This window comes from Phasianus colchicus, chromosome 2 (assembly GCF_987193195.1).
Source record: "Phasianus colchicus chromosome 2, bPhaCol1.hap1.1, whole genome shotgun sequence".
In the NCBI taxonomy this organism is placed as follows: Eukaryota; Metazoa; Chordata; class Aves; order Galliformes; family Phasianidae; genus Phasianus; species Phasianus colchicus.
Genome location: NC_143437.1, coordinates 93,023,326 through 93,049,462, shown reverse-complemented (window position 1 = coordinate 93,049,462; position 26,137 = coordinate 93,023,326). Strand labels below are relative to the sequence as shown.

The 26,137-nt window shown below is 37.4% G+C and overlaps 1 protein-coding gene across 6 annotated transcripts in view; it reads left to right on the top strand.

Moving 5' to 3' along the window:
* Window positions 1-26,137, top strand: part of MYT1L (myelin transcription factor 1 like) — a 300,604-nt gene that overhangs the window by 50,490 nt on the left and 223,977 nt on the right. The window contains exons 2-4 of one of the 6 annotated variants that reach the window (XM_090136338.1): window positions 7,799-7,932; window positions 10,678-10,835; window positions 12,900-12,966. The exons of the other annotated variants lie outside the window; for them this stretch is intronic. The gene's annotated coding sequence lies outside the window, so the exon portion shown is untranslated. The remainder of the gene's footprint in view (window positions 1-7,798; window positions 7,933-10,677; window positions 10,836-12,899; window positions 12,967-26,137) is intronic. 6 annotated transcript variants of the gene reach the window in all.

Here is a 26,137-nt window from a genome sequence, read left to right as displayed (position 1 = left end):
GATAGTAGTTCCCTAGGCAGGATCCTGAAGTCCTTAGGGTTATCTGTGCTGCAGATGTCTCTTCTCTTTGGTACTTGTCTTAATGAGTCTCTCTGGACTTCCTTTTCCCATTATTCAGTCTCTCTTCTGAAGTTCAGGGCTGCCAGAACAGCATCTCACTCATTTTATTTGCTGAGGCTTCCCTTATTGGCCTTCTGCTACTTTCAACTTCATCTGAATGGGAGGCGTGCTGTGTAAGCCTCATTTATGGTCCTTACTTGCCAGGCTAGAATTCTGATTTTTTTTTTTTTTTTTTTTTTTTTCTGTATTATGCTTCTTTTCTTCTACATATGCAAGTTGATTTCTTAATAATTTTACTCTAAGAAATGGGGTAAGTACAAGGTCTTCTCCAAAAGTAATGCTTACTATTTTGTTATGTTGGTCCACAATGTCAGAGGTGGATGTTGTTGGTATGGCGGCAGAGATTGAACCGTCTCACCAGTATTCTATAACTTTTTGTTGCTGTGTGACAGATGGCAGCAGAGGGACGCTCTGACAGAATGGCATCTGTCATGGAAGCACGTATAAAGCAAAGATGTGGAATTGAATTCCTCCATGTGGAAAAATGACACCCATTCACATTCATCGTTGCTTACTGAACGTTTATGAAGACCAAACAGTGGATGTGAGCACAGTGAGGCAGTGTGCGGTGTGTTTTAGCAGTGGCAACAGTGAGTCACCTCTGCTGGTATAGGTTTTTACAAGCGTGACATGCAGGCTCTTATTCATTGCTGGCAAAAATGCGTAATGAGTGGTAGTAGCTATGCTGAAAAATAGTGTGACCCTGCAAATCACTGGCTACTCAAAAGACAGTAAAAAGAGATGTATTGGGTCTGTGGAAGAAGTAGTGTAATGGTTAATGTTCTCAGAAAAGTGGCAAAGGAGATTCTTACGCTTTCCTGATTCGTTATACAGAATGCTGTAAAACCAGTGATTTTTAATATGTGATTACAAATTTTTACCACATATGAAGCTTATGGTAAGAGTTTTTAAAAGGATTAAAGGAAAAAAAAAAAAAAAAAAAAAAAAGGTTTCCATACTCCACATACTCCAAGAAAATAACAAAATAGACCCTAGCTGCAAAATTGAAGCATACTGATGCTTGGCAGTTCGGTTTGTGCCCACTCCTAAAAAGAATGGTTTTGTATCATGGAATCATTAAAGCTGGAAGAGACCTCGAAGATAATCCCGCCCAACTGTCAAGCCATCACCACTATACCCACTACACCACGAGAGTAAGATACACTGTGTGTATCTGTTAGTTTATTTCTCAACGGGTTTGATTTTCTTCCTGTATATATATATATGTATGTATATCTATATATATCTATATAGAAGTGGATTAGTATGTAGTTGTTGTTTATTCCATCATCATGCAGACATTAAAAGGATCCTAGTCAATGTGACACAGTATAAAGCAGCACTTACCCTTATTTTTGAGAACAGTACTGAAACACAAAGTTGTATAATAAACCACAAGCCATATACCTATGTTGCAAATGACAAAAAGTGAGATATCTTGTGTATACTAAACACCATTAGCATTTATGTTAAAAATGAACTTGAAAGAAAATACAAGAAATGTTAATTTCTTTAAAGTGTCCATTTCAGTTTTCACAATTTTTCTATTCCTTTAATTTTTGTTTCTTTACAGGCTTGTAAGCCATAGCTGGACACTTTACTTTTCTCTCAATTGCTTAGGTAAATGAAATTTCAGATTTTGGCCATGGATGCTTCAGAACAACGTGTAGCTTGACCAACAGTTTTATGAGGATTGTTGAAGAAGTATTTTTGGATTACAAGTTTAAAAAAATCTATGTACAACACTGAAATTATTCTACCACGTATTTTCATTTCAAGCTGAAATGTGAGCATGTTTATTATGGCTTGTATTGAATTAGTGTGGAGTGTGGTGCTATCCCTTTAGCTTCATTTTGTGAATTGCCTTAAAGTGATCTTTTCCAGAAAGAATTGTGCTTTTCAACTCTTGCTCAAGTCTTCAAGTAATGTTAATTGTTCAGAGTTTTAGACCTCTATTTTAAGGATGGAATTAAATTGCCCTGTATTATCATGTATCTCTCCAATCACAGTAAAGAAAGCTTTTAGAAAGCTTGTCTGGCTTAGTTTGGTATGGAGCTGACTTTGTGATATGTGTCATCTGAGGACATAAATGAGCTAATCTTAGTATGAAGAACTATCTGGTGTTAGGCTAGATTTGTAGAATAATATTAAAGCTCTTCCTTATAATGGAAATACAAGCAGCTATCTGTTAGTAGTTTAGCCTAAATATCTGACTTTTGGATACCTATTACTTTTTAGGAGCCTTGAACAGGGAAGGAAAATCTACACGAGCAACAGTAAAGAAAATAATTATTATCCTGGGAATTAAAACATGTAGATTGTCTCTGAGAATATGAAAAATCTTGATTGTTTTAAATTTAAATGTATTAGATTTGGTTTGGGATAGGATTTGGTCTCTTGCTGCATTTTTACTGAGTAGAATACTAAATAGCTGCCGGATGCTGCAGACAGGTGTTTTTAGAATGTCTGCTTTTGCACATTTTTACATACCAATTAACATTCAGATCTGGTAGCACTTCTCATCCTCTCCATGCTTCCTGGTTTCTAAGTGATCCCCACAAAATTCTGTTATGCAAGCAAAAATTGCTCTGTGTTGCCTTTTAAGAGGCAGGGGAATGGAGAGAGGCTAAGGGAGCTAACAACATACACAAAGGCTACATTAAAATGGAAGCAGGGTGGCCCCACATGAAGGACAGTGTTTATTTGTACTGACCTAGCCAGAGATAAGACTGGAATTTAAGACACTTCTACTACTGTTTCTCTATATCATCTCCCCACCTAGCTGGGAAAATGTATAGCAGAGTACACCTTGAGAGCTGTATTTTACTTCTTGCCTTTGACCAAAAACATAGATAATCAATGGAAGATTGAAAAGGCTGTTTATGCATAGACATATTCTCTGATGCCAGCCATAAAGGGCTCTTTTTAATTTCAGTCAAATAAAGTGAATTAGGCTTGGTTTTGCTTGTCTTCTTTGAGCAGAGTCCAGAACTGGAGATGAAATCCCTGCAGCAAATATGGACAGACCCTAGGGTGAGGCTCCTGTCATTTTTATTAAAAGTGAGTGTTGGTAGGAACTTGCATGCCTAGTACTTTAAGATTAGGTTTGATCTTTAGAATAACTTTTGTAATAATTAACCCTGAAGACATTTATCAGGAACAAAATGGCTTAATAAATAAATATTGCAGAATATAGTAAGATAGATCTATATGTTCAAACGATAAATATATCTTGAACTGCACTGCAGTCCACTCTTACTATGTAGGTAGCTCCAAAAGTAATGCCTCCTGTTTGTTTCCATGGAGACTACAACAGATTCATAAAGCATAATAACACTGTTTGATAAAGTTTCAACTACCAGAAGCTAATTTTTTACATAGTCATCATCATTAGCTATGCATTTTTGCCATCAACAAACAAGAGCCTGCATGCTGTTCTTGTGAAAATCTGCACCTGTGGAGGTGACCCGCTGTTTCACAGCTGCTATGATAGTGTTATTGCTGGGAAGATATTGCCCACACTGTCCATCCTTCATCAGCCTGAACAGATGGAGATCAGGAGGTCTGACTCCATCATCTGATCTGGAGTATATGGCAGGTGTGGTAGGACAATTTAGCCAAGATTTGCAATGTTCTCCACAGTCTTCAAACTGGTATGGAGCCTGGTGTTATCATGTTGCAAGAGAAAAGTTGTCATCTTCTCTGGCCTGACTCTGGAAATTTGAGCCTTCAGCTTAGCATCATGGTGTAGTGGTCAGAATTGATGGTTTGCCTGGTTTACAGAAAATCCAGAAGGATCACCCCTTTCCTATCCCCAAAGATAGGACACATCCCTTAACCCACTGAGGGCTGCATCTTTTTCTTCAATGGGGAATTTATGTGTCGCTATTCCACGGACTGCCATTTTGACTCCAGCTCATAGTGCCGATACCATGTCTCATCGCTGGTAATGATGTGATCCATGAAATTATCGCCTTCAGCCTCGTATTGGTTCAATATGTCCTGACAAACTTGCATATGGTGTTCTTTCTGTTTCTCTGTGAGTATTCATGGGACCCACCTGGAGCAAACTTCGTGATATTCCAACATTGCCAGAATCATTTCCAACGCATTGAAGCTGATATTCAGCTCTGTACACGGTTTCTTGTTGTAGTCTGCTGATTTGAATGAAGAGCAAAAAGAAAATGCACTGGCAATGGAAACAAGGATTGGTACCATGGGAAAGAGTATAAGGAAGCTGCTGGGCTGTGTAGGGATGGGGTCAGGAAACCCAAGGCCCAGTATGAACTGAACTCAGCTAGGGATGCCAAAAAAAAAAATAAGAAAGGCTTCTATGGGTACCTCAACCAGAAAATGAAAGTCCTGGAGGGCATACCCCATAGTGTGTGACAAGCAGGCTGGTAACAACAGACAAGGAGAAGTCTGAGGCACTTACCAGCTTTTTTGCATTGATCTTCCCTGATAACTGCTTGTCAAACCGCCCTCCAGCACTTAGTTTGGTAGGAGGAGGGGTTTAGGGAAGAAATGTCTCTCCCACTGTAAGTGAAGATTGTGTTTCTGACCACCTGAGGAAATCTGATCATCCAGAAGGCTATGGGTACCAATTAGATGCATCCGAGAGTCCTGAGGGAATTAGCTGCTGTAGTCGCCAAGCGACTCTCAGCGATGCTTGAAAAGTTGTGGCAATCAGTTGAAGTCCCTGGTGACTCGAAAAAAAGGTAACATCACATCCATTTTTAAAGAGTAAAAAGGATGACTCCAGGAACTATCCACCTGTCAGTCTCACCTCTGTGCTGGGGAATATCATGGAACAGCTCCTCTAGGAAGCTGTGCTAAGGCGCATGGAAGACAGAGAGGTGATATGGGAGAGCCAGTATGGCTTCACCAAGGTCAAATCCTGCTTAACCAACTTAGTAGCCTTCTGTGATGGTGTAACTACATCAGTGGACAAGGGAAGAGCCACTGATATCATCTACCTGGACTTTGGTGCTGGGATCAATACTCTTTACTATCTTCATCTATGACATTGACAGTGGGATTGAATGCACCCTCAGCAAGTTTGCTGATGACACCAAGCTGTGGGGTGTGGTTGACACACCAGAGAGACAGGATGCCATCCTGAGGGACCTAGACAGGCTGAGCAGTGGGCCCAAGTGAACCTCATGAGGTTCAGCAAATCCAAATGCAAGGTTTTGCACCTGGGTTGAGGCAAGCCCCATTATCTATACAAGCTGGGGGATGACAGGATTGAGTGCAGCTCTGCCGAAAAAGACCTAGGGGTACTGGTGGATGAGCCAGCAATCTGCCCTTGCAGCCCAGAAAGCCAAGCATATCCTGGGCTGCATCAAAAGAAGCTTGGCCAGCAGGGTGAGGGAGGTAATCCTGTCCCTCTACTCTGTGCTGGTAAGACCTCACGTGGAGTGCTGTGTCCAGATGTGAAGTCCTCAGTACAGGAGAGACAGACCTGGAGTGTGTCCAGAGGAGAGCCACAAAAATGATCCATCCATGCAATGGAACACCTCTCCTATGGGGACAGGCTGAGAGAGCTGGGGCTGTTCAGCCTGGAGAAGAGAAGGCTGCGAGATGACCTGATAAGTAGCCTTTCAGTATCTAAAGGGGAGCTACATGAAAGAAGGGGACAGACTCTTTATCAGGGTCTGTTGTGATAGGACAAGGGAAATGGCTACAAGCTCAGGGAGAGTAGATTTAGGTTAGCTACAAAGAAAACATCTTTAACAGTGTGGGTGGTGAGGCACTGTTAGAGGAGTTTGCCCAGTGATGTGGTGGATGTCCCATGCTTGGAGACTTCAGTTTGAGGGTGGATGAGGCTCTGAGCAACCTGATCTAGCTGTGCATGTCCCTTTTCAGTTTGGGCAGTTGACTAGATGGCCATCAGAAGTCCCTTTCAGTTCTTAGGATTCTATTACTTGTGCAGATGAACTGATAGAGGCACTCCTCATTTCATGATATGTCAGCTATGCATGTCCATCCGGAATGTAGCATGTCTTTCACATTGCTGAAAGCACATTTCACCGCTGCTGAAATGCACCACCCACCTCCTCACTGTGCTCATATCCACCTTTGCTTCTGGAAATGTTAGCAAGTGTTGATGTCAGTGGGTGCTGTTTTTCTGCGTGAGGGAATTCAGTGACATACCTTTGCTTTGTATGTGCTTCCATGTCTGATGCTGTTTTGCAAGAGTGCCCCTCTGCTGCCATCTGTCACACAGCAACAAAATGTAACAGAATATTGTCTGGAGGGTTCATGCTCTACTGCCATACCACCAACATCTGCCCCTGATAGTGTAAGCCAACATAATAAAATAGAGGCATTACTTTCGGAGCAACCTTTGTACATATTTTCCTTGCAATTTCCTCTGTCTTGTAATACAACTCTGTATGTAATGTGTTTGAAAGCCTGTAGTCTTGAAATTCCTAGCAGCTAAGTTTGTGTATAGACCTGTACTTCCAGTGCTCGTGTTTTAATTGCTATCCATTTACCCCTGCAGTGCTCCACTGCTGACAGCATGATCAGTTGGAAGTGCTGGGCAGAGCTATTATGGCAGGATTCCTGACTGTAACTCCAGGCAGAATTTTTTTAAAGTCTGTAATAATACCCTTCCAAGTTCTACAAAAGATTTTATAGGGGATATGTGGGGTTATGATAGCACTGGTGAAACTCACTAGCCAGGGAGGGAACCTAGCATTTTAATCTTGAAAGTGATCTTGTGTATAGAATTTCTGACTGCCTACCACCAAACAGTACTATCTACACCTGTAACGTGTCCTTCATCCAGAGCACTGCAAAACATTTTACAATAAGCAGCAATTATAACTGAAGATAAGGCATGCTTTTAAGGAAGGATTTATGGAAAGGAGTTGACTTAGGGAGATGGGAAAGATATTATAGTTGTATGGAGCAACAAAATTAAAAGTGCAGTTTCTAACTGCACAGAGGGAGGTCCCTACTCAGAAAAAATATATATATATAGTTTTAGGAAAAAATGGAATTTACAGATCTCAGGAAATTTTATACCTCGCTGGGAAGGTCACTTCTCAATTTGCACTATGTATTGAAACAAGTGTCTGCTTAATGGAGGCTTTTCCAAACAAAAATAAACAGTCTTACTGTCCTGAGACACAAGATAAACACAACAATTCCCAAATTTGCTAACCTAGACATTAAATCACTGTCCTGTGACTGTGCTGTATCACCAATCCACGCAGATATATCTCCTGTAGTTTGAATTTCCTCATTTGTAAGAAAAAAATTGCTAAGTACGGAGTCATACCAGGTAGGATTTCCCAGCATGTCTATAATATCACTTTGGGATTTGAAATGTATCATCCTCCTCTGCCTTACCTTTGCACACAGAAAATGCCTCTCTTGCATAAGATGAGCACATGCACACAGACACAAGTGGTTTCTGAAAGATTGTAATCAATCACTGCTGTTCCTCCACAGTAGTGAGAGCTACCACATCTCTTTTGTCGTGTTAGCTCAGTGCACTTAGGCATGCCAATGCATCGTTCTTTCGTAAAATATGAGTAAGCAAAAGGACATCCCAGAATAATAGCACAATAAATGTGAGTAGGAATTCTTTCTATTCACGTTTGTTTTTTTTACTGGATCCCATTATATTGCCTCACTGATGTTGAAATTTGTTCTATTGTTTCAGCACGGAGAATTCAAAGCTTGATGTATAGCTTCCTGTCTTGATAGAAGTGTCTTCTGATCTTTAAGATCGCAGCTGTTGATCTCACCACCTGTGTCTGTTTCAGCTTTGACGATATCTTCAGTCTTCTAAATATGGTTTGAATTTTTTTTTTTTTTTGTGTGTGTGTAATCTTGGGACCACACTTTATGTAAGAGGTTGCTCCACGTGTCACTGATTTAGTTAAAATTTCTTTATTGACAGAGCCATGAATGAAAACTCACATAGGCCGCCATTGTGACTTTGCAGAGGTTATTCTGATGGCTGCAAAATCTGCTCAATCATTTGCTATGAACTGGAGCATCTATACTGCAGTTGACAATACAGAGTTGCATTAAAAATATCAGTGAATATGGAACAGCTTCTAGGACTGGTAGAAGAAATATTAGGCTCTTCAGATGCGCTGTTCAACCATAGTTGGGTGCCATACAGTTCAGTTGCACAAAGGATAATTTCCTAGTTGCTGTGTCAGAGCATTTCCATGATAAATGTTGAAGCTGCAAGGCACAATGCAACTCTTTTATCTAGGACTCCCCTGAGACTGGAACCACTTCTAGGTCGGGATCTGATTTTACAAAGATGAAAATGTTGTCAACTAAGAGATGAAATTTCCTTTAGAAGTTGGGCTCCTGTTGTCACGTATGGTGAATTCAGAGCTAACAGAAATGTTAATAAGATTTGTTTGTGATGGAGGTTTTTAGCCATGTCTGCAGGGAGAGAAGACATGAAATTATTTTCCTTATAGGAAGCCCTCAAGTACAATGTTAGCATTTGATGCTAACAATATTTAGTCATTAGTGTCCTGCTCAGCACTTGAATCTGTGACCTGAAGAAGACAGACTTGGTACCAATGCACTGAAATGATCTTTTCTGTACTTATAATGAATTCTCTACTCAGGTACTTCAACAAAAATCGCTGTGTGGTCATCAAACTCATGCTTCCACTTGCATGATGGTGAATGATGACTGTGTCTTAGCCTGTAAAAAGAAGAATCTGTAAATTCACACCAGCTATCAAGAGTTCATTTCCTCACACTGCACTGCTTTCTTACATAGCAGAACATGCACTAGTGCCCTCTGCCAGATAGGCCTGTTCAAATCTGATCAATTTTGCAATTGTCTCACCCTCTAGTGGCTTGTCTGAGAAACAAGATGTAAATGATGGTTAAATTTGACTGTTGGTACTTAAATTCTAGGATGCCATTCCCTGTATTTTCTTTTGACAACTGTGTTGTCTCTTTACTTGCAAACTACAGTGTAGTGGCTGACTAATTTCAGTCTGCCTGAGGTACAGATGCTGTCCACTGCTTTGCAGATCTTGATTACAGGGGATGTCAGTAAAATAGGTTTTTCCAATGTTTTTCACAGTTTATCTAAGCTGGCCAGATGACTGAGTTTGTCATCTTGAAAGGGTGGTGGTTTGGCATTATTCATATCTAACATAAATCTTTTTAGTATGTGTCTGAGTTCTGCTATTGAAATTGGGCCATGAATTTTATTCCTGGGGAGACGTGTACTCCTTATAGTGAAATGACACAGTGTCAGGTGAGGCCATGCACTTAGTTTGCCAGACACTTGCACACCTTTATTTTAGCTCTTCTCTTCATGCTGATAAAAAAAATATTCTCTCTAAAAGTTTTTGATGTCCTACTTATTTACTTATAAAGTCTGTCTCACGTTCTGAATAGTGATGCCTGAACAAAATGTTTATCTAGAGGATATCTGTCTTCATCGCTGAAGACTCTCTTGACATTCAAAAAATATGCTAGGATTGTTTGTAACTACATTGGATGGAGATAAAACATTTAATATCTGATGGCAGGTGAAAATCAGTCTGATGTAGTTAAAGAGATGTGCAGATCTATGCTAGTAATTGTTTTTGCTGGGAACATAGGCTCTGTGGCTATTTAATGAGAATATATTGCTCTTGACTCAAGCAAGACTGAGGATAATATATTAATGTATTGGTAATACATTATTTACTTTAGCTTTGTTCCTTTGCCATTCTTGCATTCTTTATTTAGTTGGCTTTTTCAGGGTGTGAGGAGTGAGCCAGCTGAATGAATGTCATGAGTTAAATCTCATTGTCCTGCACACTTGAAAATCTCAGTCAGATTTTGTATGCAAATCCTTCACCATGAATGAAGTGATATCTTACTTCAGACTGTTGAAACTATTGCAATACTACTTTCTCAAAAACGCAGTAACTGATGTTCTTTACCTGTTTCTGTCATTTCTAGGTCAATCTAGGACATATTTGTTGTTGGTTTCTCCCTTACTTTTAGCAGTAGAGGTACCTAGGAAAGAAAACACATAAATTTCCAGATCCAAAGACAAAATGTGGCAAGACTGGAAAGCTGGGCACTCTTTCCAGATAAAATCTGTGTATTTCTAACTTTTCTGCTCTTCTGCTGTCTCCTCCCAGGTAATCCTGGGATATTCTTTTGCACTGATCAGCATAAACAAACAGGCGTGTTAACTTTCTGCTGGAATTGTTCATGAAAATGAGGTTTTTGTTCTCTTCTTCTGGGATTTACTGCAAGGAAGCGGTGGAGAAATACTCATTAAATCAAAAACTACCTGTAATATTGTGAACCTTAGGGAAGGGTTGCTGTGTGTTATAGAAGGTAGTGCTGTTTGCAGTATTTACGTTAGGCTTTTAACTCTTCTGTATACCATGGCATCGAAGGTCTAAACTTTAGCTTAATCTAAGATATATGAAGCAGACATTATGAATTTTTTTTAATCCATTTTTCATATACATGTATCTTCTGAGACAATTTTGGATAGAACTAGCACAAAATAGATTGTGAAATGAGTTGCCATGTGTTCTCTTACTGCAGATCATGATGGTTGTAAATGAGATGTGAATTTTAAAAACCGGTAAGTGATGCTAGAAAGAGAGGCAGGGGAGGAAATGTCTTCGTCTTAGATGCTGTTTGGAATAGGATAACTGGCTTCTGTCTGTGGCATCAGTTCAAGAGCATGAATGCTCTAAAAGGTAAGTGTGTGTTTGTGGGGGCAGTGGGATGTTTGTTTCTTTATAATGGGGTGCTGTAACCAGAGCTTCCCTGGATGATTCATGTGCTTTCAGAAGCTCTTATGATATACTGTATCTGTTTGCATCACAAAGTCAAATGGAATACAAATAGAGTAATTATTGCATCTAAAGAACTTAATTAATCTTCCTGTCTGCACACACCAAAAGAACTGTTCCAGCTCAGCTTTCTTTACATTTCACCAGAAAACAGCTATTTTAATTGGGCATGGGGAAGCCTTCATTGTGGAAAATAAGCAAGTTACTGGAATTGGTGGGTCATAATTTTCAGAGGGAAGCAACTTACTCACAGATGGATTTCAGTGGAAATACTGCCCTTTATAAGAGTGGCTTTGGACGAGTGTGTGACAGGGTATTGTCTGACAGGGTATTGGAGTCATCTCATTCACTCCAACCAGTCTAACTAGATCAGATAGACAAGAAGAAAAGAGAAAGAGGAAGGAAGTAAATTATTGGGAAGGGGATTTATTCAGGGAAGCTGAAAGATAATGAGAGACCTGGTCCAGAGGTGATGCAAGGAAAGCTGCAAACTTAGGAGGGGGGAATTTGGATAGGAGGTGGGGAAACCTGCAGCAGTAATACAGATTCCTGAGAGCAAAAATGGGACCTAAATATGACAACTATGCCTGAAGGGACAGAAGACAGGCGGACAGAGTGTGAGTAGGATCACCAGAAGGAAGGGAGAGCAAAGGAGCAAAGGATTAAATGAGAAGAAAGAAAGGAAAGGAGAGAAGGAAAGGAGGAAGGGAGGGGGAGAGAGAGGAACGGAGGGAGGGAGGAAGAGAGAAGGAAGGGGAAAAGGATAGAAGGAGGAGAAGGTAAAGATAGTAGCAAGTGAGCATTTGGCAGTGTGAAAAAACAGATATGGAAATTAAGGAAGAAAACATTTTGCAGCCAACTGAAGATGAGTATTGTAGTGTGAAGAGAGAAATTGAAAGGCACTTAATTTGTTGGCATAGTAAATCTGATTGATTTATGTACTTTTGAGATTGTATTCTACATTTTTTTTTTTGTTTCAACAGAACTGATAAAGCTGTTGAATACTTGAAAATGTCCAAAGTATGTTTTATGATTAGCTAGTATGATATGACCCTGGTGCTTCATGATGAGAAGTTCTGTTGTATCCTATTGCTGTGGAATCTGTTGCTGTATTTTGTAGGATTCTTTCAGCAGAGTTAAATTTTACAGCTTGCCCTGTCATAGTGTGATAGTCTCTTTACTGCAGCCCTTGTTTTTACTTGTGGCTCAAAAGAGGTAGTTAAGCAAAGTCAGATTTTCAATTGAACTTGTGTTTCAATGACTGTTGGCGAATGTGTTGCTAATGCTCATTTGAAAATTTTGTATATTGTGCCAAACCAGACCTTAAGGTATTAGAAGCTGTAATATTCCTTCCTTAGCTTTCCATGAAGGGCATGGAAAATTGGGTGTCATTTAAAAATCACAGTCACAATAACAGTCTTTTAAAAGTTACTTCTAATTTTAGAAGTTGAGAAATGTCAGATCTTTGAGTAATGCCATAGTAGTAGATTTTATTATTATTAAACTAAAGATTTTTCTGAGTGGCTGCAAAATTAATAAGGCTTATTCAATATTCAAGGAGCTGAATTGCTACTGAAAATACTGATGTGTATTCTTAACTTATTAAGCCAAATTCTGCTTAAAATCATGTGGAGTTAGTCTTGAACTTACTTATGCTATTTCTCAGATTGAATATATTTACATTGTAGGCTGCGTTTTTTTAATGAGGCTCAACAGTTTAACACAACATATATTAATTTGCTTCCAAAATTGGATTTTGTACCACCTATATCATAAACTCAACATTCAAACCTTAATTTCAACAATACAGAAAATCTAGTGGTGGGATACCTAATACAAAACATATGCATGATGAATTGGTATCACTTACTCTGCTGATTCAAGTTGGATCATATAATTAGACTTTTTGCTGAATCATATTATCCTAACTTAGCTTTGTTTGATCAAATTATGTTCATTTCTTTGCAGCTGTCATAAAGTCAGAAAAACAAAAGAGCACATGAAGACAGCACAAACAAAGCACTGTGTGTATTAGGTAATTAAACAAATGCAATTATAAGTTCATATCTGATCTGAAAGTATTATTTTTGAAGTGATCCAGTGCTAAGGACTGTGATTCTGTTTTCTGAGCTAAACAAAATCAGATTTCAAAATGAAATGTCACTTCTGAAAATTGCCTTTGATATTTAAGATGTGTTAAGAGTTGTAAAAAAGATACAGCAAGAAAATTTTATTCTCTTTTATAAAGGACACATCAGTAAAATCTGGTAAAATTCTGTGCAGTTTAAAGACAGTGAATGTTTGAATTTTTTGAAAAAAAAAAATTGTAGCTTCAGTGCTATGTAGAGGTAACAGATTTACAGATTGTTGAACTTCACACGTATTTGTTTTTTGAAATTCCTTTAATCTATGCATAAAAGCTGAAGCATATGAAAATTTTCAGTTGTACCTTTTAACATGCTTTTAGAGCAATCTTCAGTTTTGTCAGTCAGTAAGTAACTGTTTACACAAATATATTAAAGCTCGAGCTTTCAGCAGGTGGGTCCTTCCATAAAATTAATCTGTAATTGTAATGAAACGAAAAGGGTCTCAAAAAATTTGGCCCGGATTTTTCATTTTGGATGATTGATTTTTACTCCAAATAATGTTACACCCTATATGTATGAGCACATGTTTTTATTACGTATAATCTTTCAGCATCCCAAGGAAGGTACTACAATAGGCAAAGCTGGTGAGGGCTGAAGGCACGACACACTCTTGCTTTCCTTTGGCTGGGACTGATGTGGCAGAAGAGCTAGTTGCAGTCTCTGTAAATGATGCAGTAGTTGTTTAGTGGAGGTTTTGGCAGCCTGTACAAAGATAACTTTGTACAATTTCCAGTTTCTATTCTGTCTTCCGATAGAAATCTGCATATTTGCACACAGAACAGGTTTTATTTTGACACAGGTGCAGTTTGTCATCTCTCTGGGGCCAGATTCAGTGAATCACCCGTTGATTTGCTTTGAAGTCATTAGAAGGGAGAGACTTAATGCCTTGTGACTAGTTATTGGACAAGCCTCAGCTAGTGGGAAATTGTTTTCAGTCTTTGATGCTTTTGTTAGCTTTGTCTTTGGGCTAGTTTTGGTAAAATATAGCAAAGATCTCATTTTTAATATACTCATGAACTCAATTCTGGAATGGACTCCTATAATATTTTACGTGCTAAAACCGCTACAAATCAGAACATCTTTGTCTTTTAGAGGTAGCTACTTTCAGATTTAATAAGAATTAAATTTGATTATTGAATTAATTAGTTAATTACATATTCTGGCATTAAAAAATGGAAGAGAAACTCACACTAAAAACTACTGTAAAGATTTGTAACAACTGGAAATTGTTAATGTGTATATTTAGGAAAGAAAAAGTGAGTCATCACTTTATTGTCATGAAATGTATTATAGTAAAAGATTCTTTGGGACAAATAGCTTCCAGAAAAGAAATGGCAAGCTGAAAACAAAAAAATACATTTTTCTTAAAGCTAATAGAAGTTGCCCCCTACCCAGAACAGAATGGTTTGTGGAGACTAAATGAATTCTTAAGAGTTGACCTTGTCAGTAATGCTCCTTGAACTTGATTCACCATCATTTGGTCTTTGCTATTTTTTCCCCAGTCCTTGGTCCTGCTGTTCAGGCTAGCTTGCATCCTTTATTTTATTTGCTGTCTTCCCCTCCTTCCACACTCCCAGTGTGCCAACACTCTGCTTGCTTTGGGATTCAGCTGTGTGATAGACATTTGCTAATGGGTAAGGTAATCAGGGTAGAAAGGAAAGTAGAATCAGCCTTCTTAAGAGACTAACAGGTGACTACATTAATGTGTAGCTTCAAAGCTGCCTATAGCTACATATGGCATCATTTGTAGGACTATTATTAGATCTTGTGCAGTTTCTCAGGACATCTCATATCAATTTGTATTAGCTGCAGGATCTGTTATGTAAGTGGTGAGAAAGGTTATTTCATGACAACATCATGAGTAATGTACATCATGGCTCTAGATTTGTGGGATATCACCTCTTACTTTAAGAATGAACAAACACAGCGGGCTCGTAAGAGGTTTACATGGGAACTTTTTCCCAAGCACATAACAATATGCAAATATCTCAGGATCAAAGGTAAGTGAAAGAAAAATGGCGCCAAGTAGAATAAGTCAGCTCAGCTAGAAGCTGAGCTACATGACAGACCCACAGGCAACTTCAGAGCTGTCAGCTTCACTGCCTGCAGAGCTCACCAAGGGGCCAGAAGCTGCTGTGGGATGAATATTTGCTGCAGTTTGGCAGCTGGATTCTGTGATGGCCCGAGTGTCATGTTGGAGTGGGAGCCTCCTTTGTGCTGCTGGGAATGGCCACAAAGTCAGATTTGCTGAGGTTAATGTTAATTAGAAATAAATTGTCATGCCTGTTTTTAAGCTGAGTTTAAAGGAAAAATACTTCAAAAAACAAACCAGGACTTTTGCTGTATTTAGGAATGCACATTTAAACTATACAGGCTTGCCATTTATTTCTAGATTCTCTCAGTGTTCTACTGAGCAATAGTGAGAAGTATATCCATACACATGTATACAAAACCCATGTCAAATGTGGAGTTGTGTGCAAGGCATCTATTTGTTCTGCCCTACATCATATTCATTCCAGGCACAAAATTTGCCTTGTCTAAACTGATGATTGATGTTGGTGAAACTAATGAAAAAGTTCCCCTCAGAGTTACTTCATCTGGCTAGTGATTCTGAGTACATCACAAGTAAAAGCTGTCCTTGTTTACTGAGATAGAATGTAGTGGGGAGTGCTGACAATAATCCTGTCTCTGTTACAATTAGAAGGATGGTTTGAGCCCTCAACTAATGAGCAGAAATCACTAGAAACAGGGACTTAACAATTTCATTTTTGTTGTTATCAAAGTAAAAATTCTTCTGGAGATTTCTAACAGTTGTAATAATAGTAATGAAGTACTACTTGTGTGAGATTCTGAATTCTTTGGCAAAACAAAAAGTATTTGACTTATTTTTCTTGGGCTTGGAAGTCAAAAGAAAAAAGGACACATTTTTTTTGAGGATAGCTTTCTTCATATGTTGGTTTGTTGTTTGTTGTTTTCTCGTTAAACACAATACATCAGCTGGTGGAATCAATTAAAAATAAACAAAGCCAGTGTCTGGTCTGAGGTGAGCTCCTGCTATCCCTGTTCTGGCATAGTGCCTCTGGCACTATTTTGACTAAATGCATATGCAACAGATGGATGTTGAGACCTGAGCAGGGCACCAGCATACAACCAGTAAATCTCTTAGATCCTGTTTAACTCTAAATTTGCACGTGCAAGTGCCATTTGGACTAGAAAGTCTGTAGTTTGGATGGGAGGATTTGCAACCTGCAATCACAAATAGCTATGTAAGGGAGGTGTTTCCTCAAATACAAATATTTTTCAGCTAAGCTTTTTTTTTTTTTTTCCCCCCAAAATCTGAATTCTGAATTCTTTTTTTTTTTTTTCTCTATGAGAATGAGTTAAGTTTATTTTTGTTCACTCCCAAATGATCAGAAAAGCACAGAATTTCTGAATACATTCAGAAACTATTTGAGACTTGAGAAAACCAGAATCCCTGTGAAAGTCTTAAATATCTGGCAAGCTGTTTGTTGTAACCCTTCTGCTACTGTAACCCTCTCGAGGTTCAGCAAATCCAAGTGCAAGGTCTTGCACTTGGGTTAAGACAACATCCACTATTAATGCAAGCTGGGGGATGAAAGGATTGAGCGCAGCCCTGCCAAAAAGGACGTAGGGGTACTTGTGGATGGCAAGTGGGATGTGAGCCAGCAATGTGCCCTTGCATCCCAGAAAGCCAACTGTATCCTAGGCTGCATCAAAAGAAGCATGGCCAGCAGGGTGAGGGAGGTGATCCTGTCCTTCTACTCTGCACTGATGTGACCTCACCTGGAGTGCTGTGTCCAGATGTGGAGTTCTCAGTGCGAGAGAAACATGAACCTGCTTCCAGGTTCCAGAGAAGGGCCACAAAAATGATCCATGGAATGGAAGAACTCTCCCATGAGGACAGGCTGAGAGCCTGGAGAAGAGAAGGCTGCGAGATGACCTGATAGCAGCCTTTCAGTATCTAAAGGGGAGCTACATGAAGGAAGGGGACAGACTCTTTATCAGGATCTGTTGTGACAGGACAAGGGAAAATTGCTTCAAGCTCAAAGAGGATAGGCTTAGGTTAGAAATAAGGAAGCATTTTTTTACAGTGAGGGTGGTGAGGCATTGTTACAGGAGGTTGCCTAGAAGTGTGGTGGATGCCTGTGCCTGGAGGTGTTCAAGGCATTCCTGAAAAGAGAAGTAATGGGCAAAATGGGATTACAAGAAACTTTCCAGAGTGTTTATGACAGCTGTACAAAAAGTGTTTTCCATTTTCTTACTGGTTTGTTTTTATAGATTTACTAATAACAGTTGAAATTTGAAAATTAGCAGAGCTTTACCCATCCAAGGATTGCTTGGTGAAGTTAAAAAAAGCAACAAAACAACAACAAAAATAAAACACAAACTTTTGATATAAGTTAAGAATTGGTTACTGCTCTGAAGTAGTTGGATTTATTAAGCATAAATGAAAAAAAGCAATCTGTAAAAGGATATTTGAGTGAAATCCTGGCTGTATTGTGTGAGATTTCATCCAGTTTACATGCTGAATTAATATTTTCTCCTATTATTTGTTTTTGAATTTTTTGATATCCCATAGTTTCTTAGTCATCTTTCACAATATATTTTCATTAATTCTAAAAGAAACTTATTCAGACTAGTGATGACCCTTTTTCAGTTCTGGACAAACAATTCCATTGCTGATGTTACAAAATGATAGATTTGTTCAGTTTTGATAGTGAAACCAGTAAAGTAGTATTAAACCCCATCAGGAGACCTTTTGAAACTCTAATCATAATCAAGTAATTAAAATCAATGCAGTGTTTTTTTTTTTTTTTTCAGTATTTGTGTGTGCTTTCTCTATACAAAATAAAGTGAGAAGTAAGCAAAAACTTTAATAAAACTAGAATGAATGAAGTAACTTCATTCCTTTAGTCTATAATTTGTCAGTTAACTGATTCGAGCAATTTCAGATACTGGAACATTAGCAATCAAATTCAAAACATCAGCAATTCTAAGAAACAAAGTTTATATACGTGACAGTTGTATGTATCACAACTCTGTATTATTGTGAAATCCTGATTCTGACTGAAAAGTAATTGTTAATTTATTTTTCTAGATATTAAAAATCCCACTCTTGATGTGTGGGTGTAGGCAAAATCTTGGTCACAGGTCTGTTTAATCTGATGTATGTGTCAGCTTTGTGTGTGCACATTTTAAGAGAATAAAAGTTTGGAAATAGCACTGGAACAGGTTCAGGGTGGCAGTGGATCTCCATCCTTGAAGGTTTTCAAGACGTAATGGGAAAAAACCCTGAGCAACCTGGCCAAGATTCAGAATTGATCTAGGATTGAGCCAGATGACTAGAATCCATTGGAGGCCATTTTCAAGCTAAATAACTGTGGTTCTCTGTTCCTGTAAAACAGAAAAAAAAGAAACAAATATTAAAGGAAATGTTGGAGTTAGAAAATGCCATGATGATTAAAAGATAGTCTCTCCCTACTTAAAAGAAATATTGATACCAGTGATTCCTGTCCTTTACAGAGAACCACAGTGGTTTTGAGATTGTGCCCAGAGGTTTCACCTCTTAAAGTCTTTACTGTAGGGATTAATACTACAACATGAAAGATGACTGACAATCGTTCCGTACGTAACCCCAGCCAAGCTAGAAGTGTGCTGAATGATGTCGTATCACAGGAGGCAAAAAAGCATGAAGGTTGTTCTGAACGTATTCTCTCCTATTTTATTACGTTGACCCACAACATCGGAGATGGGTGTTGGTGGTATGACAGTAGAGGTTGAACCTTACCACCAGTATTCCACTGCATTTTGTTGCTGTGTGACAGATGGCAGCAGCGGGGCACTGACAAAATAATGTCTGACATGGAAGTGCATTTAAAGCAAAGATATGGAATTGAATTACTCTGTACAGAAAAAATGGCACCCACTGATACTCATTGATACTTGGTGAATGTTTCTGGAGAGCAAACAGCGGATGTGAGTGCAGTGAGGCAGTGGTAACAGTGACCCAAATGACAAGCCACGTTCTTAACAACCATGCAGAATTTTATGAGCTCTTGTTCATCCCTGGCAAAAATTTATGACTAATGGTGGTGACAGTGTTGAAAAATAGTGTTTTGTAGCTGAGAATTTGCTCTGTCAAATAGTGCTATTTTATTCTTTGTATCTGTAGTAGTTTGCATGGAAATAAATAGAGGACATTATTTTTGGAGTGAGCTGCATATCATGTTTTTGTTTCTAATTTAGCCATAGGAACACTAGATTGATGAAATTATTAATGTGGAACTTCGGAAGGAGTAAATGCACAAATGCATTTTTTTTTTTCCTGCAGTTTGGTCTGTTACTATGGTAAGACTTGATATAGGCTAAAGAGTTTGTTTCAGAGTTGATGGTTCATAAGGAAAAGACCTGCTGTTGAAATTCACAACTGCTTCAGTTTTCTCTTTGACAGAAGTATAGAAAGATGCCATGCTTTGACAATAAAATACTTCACTTTCTGTATTCAGTCATTATGCCTTAAACCATTTCTTGCTGTTGTAGAAAATATTTTTTCTCTTTTTGAAATAATTTGGATGTTTTTTAGTGTTCAGCTTTAATTGAAAACAAACCAGTTGTTTCAGTGCCTAATATAAGGGGAAAGATAACAAGTTTGCCTTTAAGTTCTGCCAGAAGATGGAGAACTATAGTGACCAGTACTCAACAGTTGGTAGACAGTAACCAACTATTGCTGATGTATCTATGTGGAAATTGTACACATTGTGTACAGTTGTGGCACTGCAGTAGCTCAGGTTGCTCTTCTTCACTTACATCTGAAAAACCATGACCTGGATGGCTTATTTGATGTGGTTTCTATTTCAGTCATATGAACCTCACTTCACTTTATTCCTCTGCCGCTATCTTCAGGAGGCTTTCTGGACTGATACTTGTTTTCAAAAAGTTACACATATTTTGTTTTAGTGCAGATGTTGCTTACTCCTCTAAGATGACTTGCAAGTAGAACTGCTGTGGATGCTTCGTCTAAATTTTTGACAGGAAAATTGCTGTTATTGTTGACCAGATCAGAAAAAAATAAAATAAAAAAATGAAAAGATTACTCAAATCAAAATATTTGCTTAGAATTGATGAGAGGCTAACCGTGCCTCACCTAATAAGCTGTTCCATACAAATTCATAGCTCAGTATTTGATGTCTTTATTCTCTATATATTCATTATGTACTAAATTATGCCACTGTTCTTAGGAGAATGCATGTTGCAATATTCTTGGGGCAGTCTCAGATATGAGTACAGACTGGGAGAACAACTCATTGAGAGCAGGCCTGCTCAGGTCTTGTGGGAGACTTTCTCATTTGTCACTTTGGCTAATGAGTTCAACACTTAGATGAGAAACAACAAAGTAAATTTTACTATGGTAGGCACATATAATATAACCCAAACAGACAATTCCTCTATGCAGAGGCATTCCTGTCCTTATATCCTGAACACAGTTGCTGCTTTTCCATCAAAACAACCTAGTTGAATAAAGATGTTTCCCTGCTTCCTGCTGGTTAGAGAATGTTTGCTATTTGGTTCTTTCTTCTTGAAGAGCAGTAAGGCCAGTTATGTAAATTGCCAAAATGTATTGTCTGTAGAGGCTTGTAGTATAAATAATTGAAAGACTGCTCTGTACACAGACAGTAGCACCTTTCTGACAAATCCTAAGAATGGTGGATACTTCCTAGTGCCCCATAACTGGACTTTCCAAAAGTCCAGTTGTGCCATCAGTTCACTGCTAATTTACAATTTGATCTGTATGTTGTCTGTCCTGTCTGGTAATGTATTGTCAAAACTGCCGCTGTCTTGAGACAGGGCAACCAAAAGAGCCAGAAAGAAACAGGACAGATCAAGGAAAGAGATTTAGGGATAAAGGACCTAGAAATTCCTAAGCTCATTTGATTTGTCCCAAGATTGATTAAAATGCATTTCAATTGCTGGGTTTTCATATTTAGGAAAAAATCCCATAATTATAACAGCATCAAAGCCAACTATTTACTTTTAATTATTTTCCAATATATCTTTATGCTTTGTAAAGGGAGAAGAATGTAAGATCAGATGTTAGTAAGGATGAACTCGACAGAAGCTAGTTTACATTGACAATAATATTATAATTTGGAACGTGTCACTTTCTATAGAAAAAAGATTCAAGAATGGATATTCACGAAAGACAGCAATGGTAGAAAAAGTTGTTATTTTTTCATACATGCAAAACTGAATATGTATCCGCATACCTGGAATTAATACTGAATTACATGCCTTAGGTTAACTTATTAGCATTTTCATCCTGAGTAATATAAATTGGAAGCCTGAGAAAAAATTTCTTTTCTGAAACAAAGCCTGAAATTTGCCTGTATTTTGTTGTTCAATAGCATACATAAATTTTAGCTTATATATTGCATTTTGCTTAAACTCATAGGCTTTTTTTTCTTTCTTTCTTTTTTTTTTTTTTTTTTTTCTGGGCAGCCCTGTTTATGCAGATCTCATAGACAAGAGAATGATTTAATAAAGAAGAATGATATATACAATGGCAATACATGGTAGTAACCTATGAAGTAATAGATTTAGAAAGCTGGGAAATTGGCCAATATTGATTTCAGACAACATGAGGGAAAACACTTACCTTATGTCCATATAAAGTTATGGCTACGTATTTCATTTGCAGTGTCTTCCAGAAGGGCACAACTGATGATCTTTGAAAGGTTTTTTAACCTTTACAAGGTTTTAAATTTTTTTATATTATCTAGTTGTAAAAGTATTAAAAAAAAGGTGACACAAGATGAGAGAAAATACTGCAGAGAAAAAAGCTTACATGCAGTTGCACCGATCTTTTTTCTCCGGGACGTTGGTTTTACTTTGTCCAACTGAACTTAGAAAAGTTCATCCAGTACCACTTGCTTAAAAGACAAATCATTCACCATTCCTTTTCTCTCCTGCTCTCCAATTAATGTTTATTATTATCAGCTTTTAAATAACTTTGTAATTACATTAATATGCACTGTGTTGTGATAATCAAAGGCCTAAAATATTATCTTATTTTAAGATATGCTGTGTACTCCATCATGAATATGCATTATTTAACATGGGAGTAGAGAAAAAAGAGCCAGATGTGCATTTTAGGTTTTTTTTTTTTTTTTTTCTTTAATGGTGAAGTTTTCATTAACTGCTTCAAAATACAAAAATAGTTTAGAAAAAATGTGAAGAAATAATCTTGAGAAGTCCAAAAAACTTGGGTAAAAACCTCTATCTGATAGAGTCCTTTTTGGTCCATGCAGCAATTATGCACTGAAATTACAACCTTTGGAATGAGTTCTATCATTTAAAGATGTAATTGGGCCATAAAATCCTTATAAAAATTTATGAAAGAAACTTGGCGGAATGAGTCTGGTAGACAATTTAGAAACCCAAATATCTCAGCTACTTTGCTGAATTTATACCTTAAAAATTCTCCAAAGTGATCATAGCATTCTTTTGTCTAAGTTATGTCATTCATCTGCTTCCAGAGAAGATCCTGTTTAGCTGAATCTTGTGTCCATTTGTATCTAAGGACTTGAATGTATAGGATGACTAAGCCTGTCCAAAGTGATCAGTGACTTTTGACTTCCACCATAAGAAATCATAAATAATATTATTTCTACATGATAGAGCTCAGAGTTGCCTCAGAAGCTCAGTAACACCTTTGGCTGAGTACTCCAAACTGAGGGACTCAGGATCACAAACAACATTTAACAGTCATTATCTTTTAGAATTAAATCTATATGAAGGCCTTCAAACAACTGAAAGTAACATAATTATAGTTCTGTCCATTTCCTTTATTCATTTTGAGTCAATTTTTGTATACTCCAGAAATCTCATAGGCTCTCTTGGAAAGTTTCAGAAACAAGTAGGAGTAATTGTTGATACCTGTACTTTTTATGCATTGTCAAGTGATTTGCCAAGTAAAAAGTGTTCCTTTATCAAGTATGTAATACATGATGAAGTTCAAGTTTAGAAATGTCAGTGGCTCGTTCATGTCTATGTATCTATCAGAGATATTGGCTTACAGTTCCTCTATATTCCTGCTATCTGCCAAGTGAATGATGGTGTTGGCCCAACTGTAGGAATACACTGTTGGAGTAAAAATTTTTTTCTCAAAAATATTTTTAGAATAGCAACTGTCCTCTTCAATATAAATGTATCTTTTCTTTTCAATAGTAATTATTTTTAACATTGTCAGGCATATTTATTTTGATAGTATCCTCAAATTACATAGAAAAGATTTCCCTTTTCCTTGCCAGCCCAAGTATCTGCATAAGGATCTGTCACCTTTATGTATTAAAAATTATTATTTTTTCTTTACCTTCAGTTTTATAATGTATTCCATTCTGTCTCAGTATACAGAGCATGTGACACATAACTCTTATTCCAGACATTCTAGACATGCCTTCTTTTTGCCCTTACATAACCAAAAATTCTAGCCACAGCAGTCTTTCCATTATAAGAACATCAAACCATGCTATAAACTTCAGATCAGCTGCTGGGACCAATTCCACTTGCCTGTGTTTTTAAGTATCTCAATATTCTTCACCAACTTACGAATGCTAAGAGCTGTTGAAATACCTGTTTGGTTTGGTTTTTTTTTTTTTTTTCAGGCATAGTACAGCAGTCTTCTGATCTGGGTATCCAAGTATGGGCTTATTAACAACATGTATAAATGATATTTTTCAGGAATCTTTCAGTATAAGTACATTTCATAATGATTTCAACATATTGTCCTGTATATGTAATTCTTGATAGTTGACTCTTCTCTGGATTAAGGTTAACTAAGAAGAATGCAGGTTGAAAAATTTTTGTTCTTTGATACCAAGGAACTAATGCATTGTTCTGCTTGTTATTCCTAAATAAGAAAAGACTAAGAAAAGAAAGCGTAGTTTGGATGTATATTTGTGGTGCAAATAAGATATCTTGATTTAGAACCCTAAATTGAGCTACAAAAAGATAATGACCTCCTAAATGAAAGGAATGGGACTTGACTGAAATAAATCAGATGGCCTTTAAAATTCCTTTGGAAGAAAGGAGGTATGTAAGTGCAAATAATAATAGTGGGGAAAATTGAAATTAACATAGCTTTCATAAGAGATTTTTGTACTATTCATAAATATAGAGCAATTCGATAGCAAAATGAGAAGTAGTCAATCCAGTGTTCTGGAAAAAAAAAATAATGAAGTGTTTAAGCAGTACAAGTGCAAGCAGACATAGTAGAATTGCCTAATCTCCATTGAAATCCCCAGAAAGTTTCTCAAATATATTCCCTGAAAGACTGAGTACTGTTTTTCCCCCTTAAAAATAAAAATATCCATCTGGATTTTTTTTTTTTTTCCTAGTAAAATATATATTTTTTTCCAGTGGTTATTATCCTGTTATTATCTGAGTTCTTAGTATTTGATTTTTTTATGAATTATATGTAATTTCAATATATCATGTATAATATCAATATATCACGTGAAAATAAATCCAGCCTGTAACCATTGAAACCATTACCAAAATGCAGATGTGACTATCACTGTCATGTGCTTTTGTGTGAATGCTTATTTTCTCCTGATCAAGTTTTTGAATACCCTGCTGAAGAATGGACCATTGAAATTTTTAGGATTTGTTGTGCTGGAAGAAGTAAAATGTATTTGTGTTGAGTATCTAATGGATGAGGCAATCAGTAAGGAAAGAGCTACGGACTGTCAGCATTGTAAGTAGAATATATAAAATTAGTGGTAAAGTTCTGTTGATCCACTTTCGCCTATTCATCATAGGTTTCAGAAGGGCAGATCAATGAACTGAGCACGTTTCTCCAGCCACATTAAACATGCAGTGGCAAAGTAAGAAATATGTATTGAGATAACCAAAAGACAAAAAAAACCCACAACTTAATATTCCATCAATAGCCATTTAAAAATTTAGGCCTTGCTGTAACAGAAAACATATACAGAAAATGGTAAAAAGGGTGACATTTGGCTTAACTTATAATAAGTTTCTTATCAATAATTTATTTGAATCAATATGAATTCATCTCTTTGCTTACCAAATGATAATTTCTCATCTCTTTAATAGGAGAACAACTAATCTGGAGTGGATAGGTAATTGCTGGGCAAGGACTCGTGAATACAGATGCAGTTTAGTTAGTATTTCTGTATGTGTTCAATATATAGGCATTCAATTAAGTTTAAGGGAGCAATGAGAACATTCACAGCCATGTGTTATTGCCTGGAAAAATAAAAACACCTTAACAAAAAAAGCAAAATGTGTGGTGAAAGGAGTGACTTTTGACAGGTTTTTTTTTTTTTGTTTTTTTTTTTTGTGGAGACTACAATAATTTCAACTGAAGAAGGTGTCCTTTAAATTATCAGAGCACTGAGATTTGCTGTTGAGGTAGAAAACATGTCTATGGAAAGGTTTTAGGTGTGCTGTTCACTAATTCTTTTACAGTCTAGAAATGTGTTTTTAAATGGCCTTGTTTCTTCCTGCCAATCACATAATCAGTTAGTCCCTGTTCCTCTTCTTGTGGGGCTAAGCTAGCTTCCTCATTTTTGCAGATCATCAATACAAAACTGATTTGAAGCTGAGCTGTATAATAATAAGCCTTTCAGCAGCCAGGCTTGACACTTGCCTTGTAATTAAGGCCTTGATGGTTGTGTTGATGGCAAATGAAAGAAAATGGCTTTGTTCTCAATTCCAGAGGCTTGATTGCTGGTTCTCGTTCTCACCTGAATTCGACCCATTCTGCATTGTGCACATGATTGCTAGAGTGTGAGTAATTGCAGCGCTGGCAGATGACATTTTCATGAAGCACACTCTGCACTGCTCCAGAGGGAATTTACAGAATTTATAGCTGGAGAAGCTCATCAAGCATGGATTTAGGAAATGCCTATGTGAAAAGTGGGAGCCCACAACCAAATATCAGAGCTTTTCTTTTGACATTTGCTTTTACATAAAGGACTAATGTCTGCAACCTGTCTTACCTTATGTGAGCAGCCT